This window comes from Phodopus roborovskii, unplaced genomic scaffold, assembly GCF_943737965.1.
Source record: "Phodopus roborovskii unplaced genomic scaffold, PHOROB, whole genome shotgun sequence".
In the NCBI taxonomy this organism is placed as follows: domain Eukaryota; kingdom Metazoa; phylum Chordata; class Mammalia; order Rodentia; family Cricetidae; genus Phodopus; species Phodopus roborovskii.
In genome coordinates this window covers 3,756,404-3,762,403 of record NW_026126645.1, presented here as the reverse complement: position 1 = coordinate 3,762,403, position 6,000 = coordinate 3,756,404, and positions in this window count along the sequence as shown.

Sequence of the window (6,000 nt, the reverse complement as noted above, 5' to 3'; positions counted from 1 at the left end):
CCGACATGCAGACTGATATGTGACTCCCGTAAAAGAGTCATTCGACACCCCCACCCCCACCCCCGTCCAGGGGTCGAGATCACAGGTTGAGAACCACTGCTTTAGAGCCTCATTTTGAATTAAGAAGCCAAGTTTCTACGTGGAGAAGGGACTTGGTGGCTTGCACTGCTCAGAACACATATACTTCTGGTGGGGTGGAGAAGTGGGGGGGGAGGGGAGGCACCTGGTGGGGGGGAGGGGGAGGCACCGGGCAGAAACACTTCCTTGCCGGAAACCCTGCGCATCTCACAGCGACAAGAGAGAAGCAGAGATAGCTCCAGAGACCTCAAAAAGGCCAAGTCCTGTGGTAGTAACCCCCACTCCTGGGGGACAGATGGGTTCTTGGAGCTCATTGGCCAATAAGCCTAGCTGAGTGCTAGGCCAATAGGAGACACTGTCTTTAAAAAAAAAAAAAAAGATGTCACCTGAAGACCCTTTAAGGTTGTTCTCTGGCATCTGCATACATGATCTGAAAGACAAATGACTCCTCAGCCCTATAAAAAGACAACCTAGGTGCAGACAGGGGAATTACTCAAAGACTCCAGTGTGAGGTCCCAGCTGCAGCCTGGCCTGTTGCTCAAGTCCCCTGGGGGCAAGACAGGAAGTGGGAACCCAGAGAAGGAAGCTGAAGTTGGTCCTGAAGCTCCTGGGGCGGGGGTGGGGGGGGTGGGGGATGGGGTGGAGGGGCGTGGGGGTGGGTTGGAGGGAGTTAGAGATTCCAGAGTTAGCAAAGCTGGATTTCAGTTTGGTCCTAAGCATCAGCACCGCCCCACCCTTCCACCTCGCCACACACACCCCTGGGGGTAAAACTCCCCCGCTGGGGAAACAGCTGCCCCCTCCTGCCTAGACTTGGCTGCCTGCTAGGTAATCCGCCCTGAATGCCACAGAAGAATGCCTGGAGAAATGGCCACAGAGGAATGTTCTTTAGAATTGTCAGTATCAACAGTGTGAGCGGCATTGGGACTTGCACTCCCAGGGTAGGGATGAATCACCCATCCTCCCCACAGGACTCAGGGAAGGGTGAGGCAAGGAGACCCTTCCCGCCCACATACCCAAGCATGAGACCCTAACCGCCAGCAACAGGCACTGGCCCAGTACACGAGACCCCACTCCTTTAGAAGTCGCTGGTCTTAGGGTTGGCCCGGTCACAGCCTTCATTGGCTGCCCTCATGTTCATGCCCAACCCCTACCCCCACCCCCACCCGGCCATGCAGGGAGCATTCATCTAGCACTCACAATTTACAAGGTTCTGGGAGACACTTTGCAGGGTGCATATAGCCTTGCTTGCCCAGCACAAGACCAGGTGTGCTCTTAATGACCCCAATTCACAGGCCGAGGAGGCTTTTCACTTTTCAATTTTCTCTCCTTCTACCTGAGTCAACACGCTATCAGCCCTCTTTTCTATTTGCCAAAGTCTGTGGTAGGCAACAGATTGGAGCTAGAATTTATTGATGCATTTTGTATTCATGGAAACCTAAGCTCACGATTGCCTTCTATTTATAGCGAGTGAGATTGGCTTTCCAGCTCTTATTTAATTCTAAAATAAATCTATTGGTGTTAAAAAAAAAAAAAAAAAAAGCCACCAGAAGCAACATAGCAACTATGCCTCAGTTCAGGTGGTAGGGTGAAGGCATGCCAACCACAGAGACAGGGAAAACAGCTGTCTAGAATTTGAAAGAATTTTCTAGAAGAGGAAGTGCATTGCCTCCCACCCAGTGTCACAGACTGGAATTCACCCTGTTGGAGCCCCTGTCCCCTTCTTTCCAAAATACCCCAAATATCAGAGAACTTTCCTTCTGCCCAGGATCAACTGGCAGAGATGAATTAGGGTAAGGATAAGGGAGCCATTAACAATGTGGTATTGTTTTCAGGGGACTGTTTCCTGCTCTCCCCCCCCCCCATTCCACAGGAAAAAATATATAAACAAATCACCAGGACTCAGTCAACTCTGCTGGGCCGAACATTCACAGCTCAGGTTTCATGATGTTTCAAGGGACAATGATAAAGCAGAAAAGGTAAGAGGAAGAGCGAGAATGTCCGAGGGGGGTGGGTAGCAAGATAGAACACTTGGAGAGCTAGGACCAGTTATTCCAGTGCTGGAGACTGGACTCCTGGCTCCAGGGCCCACTCTGGACCTTAGGTGGCCTGAAGCCTCTTATCAAACACTTCCTAGGTAATTCCAAACATAAATAGTGTTAAGTCACAAACACATAACACACAAGTCCGCCAAAGCATTTATGACTAGGTAAGTTTACTGATTGCAAAATACTAGGTAAGACGGTATGAGCCAGCTATTGTTCTTGACACTTTTGCTTGGTCTTTTTAGACTCTAGCAACTTCCTGGTTCTCCAGAGATTTTTAAAGTTTTTAAATTTTACATGTGTATGCATATATGCTTTTAAGTGTATATGTGTTTATGTATGTATGTGTTTGTATATATATGTCTATGTATGTTTGTATGTACATATGTGTGTACATGTATGTATGTATATATGTATGTGTTTGTATATATGTGTGAGTGTGTGTGTATCTATCTGTGTGTGTGTGTGTGTGTGTGTGTGTGTGTGTGTGTGTGTATGTGTGCCTGTGCCTGCCTCGGTGTGAATGTGGAGGTTAGAGGACACTTGCAGGAGTCTCTTTCTTCCTTCCATCCTGTGGCTCCTGGGTATTGAATGCAGGTCCTCAAGCTTGGCAGCAGGTGCCACTTGAGCCATCTTATTGGCCCTGGACACTTTTTTAGAGCAGCTAAGGCAGGGTGAGGTGAAGGCAGGATAAGGGGTGGGATTGGGTCAGCCCAGGGCGACTTCTGTGACCTGCCCAGGATTAGAATGTGAAAATGTCATTTGGTAGGGTCTTTGCAGTTAGGCTTCAGTGAGTCAAGACCTCTCCTGCTCCCCACCTCCAGCTCATTGTCAGGCTAGCAATTATTTGAGTTTATTCCATTCAAGCCCCCTGCAGTACTGCGTGGAGGTATGGGGAGATCCTTCACAGGTGGAGAAAATGATTAAAGAATAAAGACTGGGCTGGGTGGTGGTGTACACCTTTCATCCCAGCACTCGGGAGGCAGAGGCAGACGGATTTCTGTGAGTTCGAGACCAGCATAGTTTACAGAGCAAATTCCAGGACAGCCAGGGCTATACAGAGAAATCCTGTCTTGAAAAACAAACAACAAGAATAAAGAATAAAAGGGTGGGGGGAGCTGGAGAGGTGGCTCAGCAAACAAGAGTACTGGCTGTTCTTCCAGAGGACCTGGGTTCAGTTCCTAGCACTTATATGACAGCTCACAACCGACTGTTACCAGAGGTTTTGGCACCTTCACAGGCATATATGAAGGCAAAACACCAATGCACATAAAATAAAAATAAATACAATTTTTTGGTGCTTTTCAAATCAGGGTTTCTCTGAGTAGACCAGGCTGCCCTAGAATCCACAGAGATCTGCCTGCTTCTGCCTCCCCAGTGCTGGGATTAAATGTGTGTGCCACCATACCCATCATAAATATAACCTTAAAAACAAAACAAAGTCAGGTATAATGGCACATGCCTATAATCCCAGCACTCTGGAGGCAGAAGGAGGCAGATCTGAGTTTGAGGCCAGCCTGATCTACAGAGTGAGTTCCAGGACAGCCAGAACTACATAGTGAGACCGTGTCTGGGGGGTGGGGAAGAAGGAAAAAAAAGAATGGGGTGAGGGGACTGGATGACTGGAGAGGTGGCTCAGTGGTTAAGAGCACTGGCTGCTCTTGCAAAGACCTAGGCTCCTTTCCCAGCACCCCAATGGCAGCTCACAATTGTCTGTAACAGCAGTTCTAGGGGACCTGTCACCCCCTTTTGACCTCAGTAGGCATTTCATGCACATGCTGCACTTACCTATATTGCAGGCAAAACATTCATATACATAAAATTAAGACAAAATCTTTAAAAAAAAAAAAAAAGAATAACAAATGGGAGCTTTGTGATATAGCTCAGTCGGCAAGAAGTCTCAGGTTCTGTTCCCAGATGTGGCGGTGCATGAGTCGAGTCTGAGACCAGACTGGGATAGGTGAGATCTTATTAGATGGGGCGAGGGACCAGGATGGCCTGCCATTCACTGTCTTCACATGTACACATGGCAGCGGGACACATTGTAGACCGGCAGCAGGCAGTGCCTTTGAGAAATCAGAGAACACAGGTTGACTGTTAACCTGTGGCTCCTGTAAAGACAGGTGAGTGTGATTTAATTAGGAACTTGACCTAGCATACAGTGATGACCCAGGAAATTGTCATCGATTCAGAAGTCCTCAGTTGACTGTGAGAGGAGAGGCAAGGTTGCAGCTGGGTCCTAGGAGGCCTGCTTGGGCGCAGAAGGCATTCAGCAGGATGGTGGCAGTGGCTGGAGACTCAGGTTCTCACATGCTTAATCCTCAAGGCCTGTCATTCATGCAGTTGGTTTCTTTACTTGTTAACACTGAGTGGACTGAATCTGTCACTCACCCCCTCCTCATTTCACAAGGAAAGAGCCAGCAGGGGCAGGAGAGTGCTAGTCTGCCTCCAGGGACAAACCGGCCCCCATCTGTATCTTATATGGGAAATTCTCTCGAGCCACCTCCCCTCCCAAAAATAGAAAATATAATATCTCCCCTCCTGGTTAACCAACCCCTGACTCCTCCAAGAATTGCACTGAATGCCTGATAGCTTTCCTGTTAGTGTCAGCCTGCATCTTCCCACCCATGTGGTCCCATTCTCTTCCCAGCTAAAAGATACAGTTCTTCCCTCCTCCTCCTCCACTTCCCTCTCCTCCTCCACTTCCCCCTCCTCCTCCACTTCCCCCTCCTCCACTTCCCCCTCCTCCTCTTTCTCTTCCTCCTCCTTGCCTTCTCTCCTCCATTGAGTCAGGCTGTCGTGTAGTCCACAATGTCCTGGAACTCACTATGTAGCTGAGAATGACTAGGCTGGCCTTGAACTCCTGAAAGTCGTGCCTCCTCCTCCCAAAAGCTGAGGTGTGGGCATGCACTGTCACACTGGAGTCAGTTTTTGCTTCCATTGTCACTCAGACAACTTCTAGTCTGGTAGAAGAGCTGGGCAGGTATCATTGTAGCAGAGGCTGCCGCACTGTCTCGGGGAGTGGGTGTCTGGTCTATCTGCAAGCAGCTCTCTGTAGCCAATCAAATGCACAAACAGCAAGATTGGCTCTTGGCGCTAATGTTTTGCAGAAAGCCCACTCAGGTTCTACGGTGACATGTTGTGACCAGCCGGGCTGTGAGACCTGGAGACTGCTCCCTTGCCTCTGCCTTCGGGATACAGTGCCCACACCATCATTTCTCCTGACCTCTTAGGGCAGGTTAACACCTGCCTTCTCTCTCCTGGCAGAGGTCAGGGATGTTGGGACAAGGGTAGTATTATAGTGTGGACCTGCAACTGGAGTGTCCTTAAATGGCTCTGAACATGCACCAGTGTCTACAGGGTTTCCCTCAGGAACACCACAGGGGAAGTGGAAAGTGGCTTCTCCCCCCAACCCCCAAAGAGAAAGAAATTGGATTGCTTGTGGCTTGTTTTAGGAAGGAAGGAGATGGTGAATTTTTTAATTAACACACAAAGTTCCCTTATGGCACTTTCTCGAGTACTTAGTTTTTGGCTGCTCCTCCCATCTCTCCTTATACCTGTCCATCCCAAGTGGCCCCCTTACACTCCCAACCACATATGTTTACTTTCCCACCCCTCTCTCTGATCTGCATGGGAGTTTTAAGCTGCCTTGTTTCCGACCTGGGCCGGTTTATCCCTCCTTAGCCAACCTGGGGTCCCCCACTGCCGGGAGGTCACCATATTAATGTCAAAGTTAGTGCAGACAGCTGATCAGCACAGCGCACTACAGTCCAGAACTCCTGGACTCAAGCGATCCTCCTGTCTCAGCCTCCCGAGTAGCTGGCACTACAGGCAAGCACCATGTGCCCAGCCTATCCCTCTCTGAAACTCTGAAAGCCTA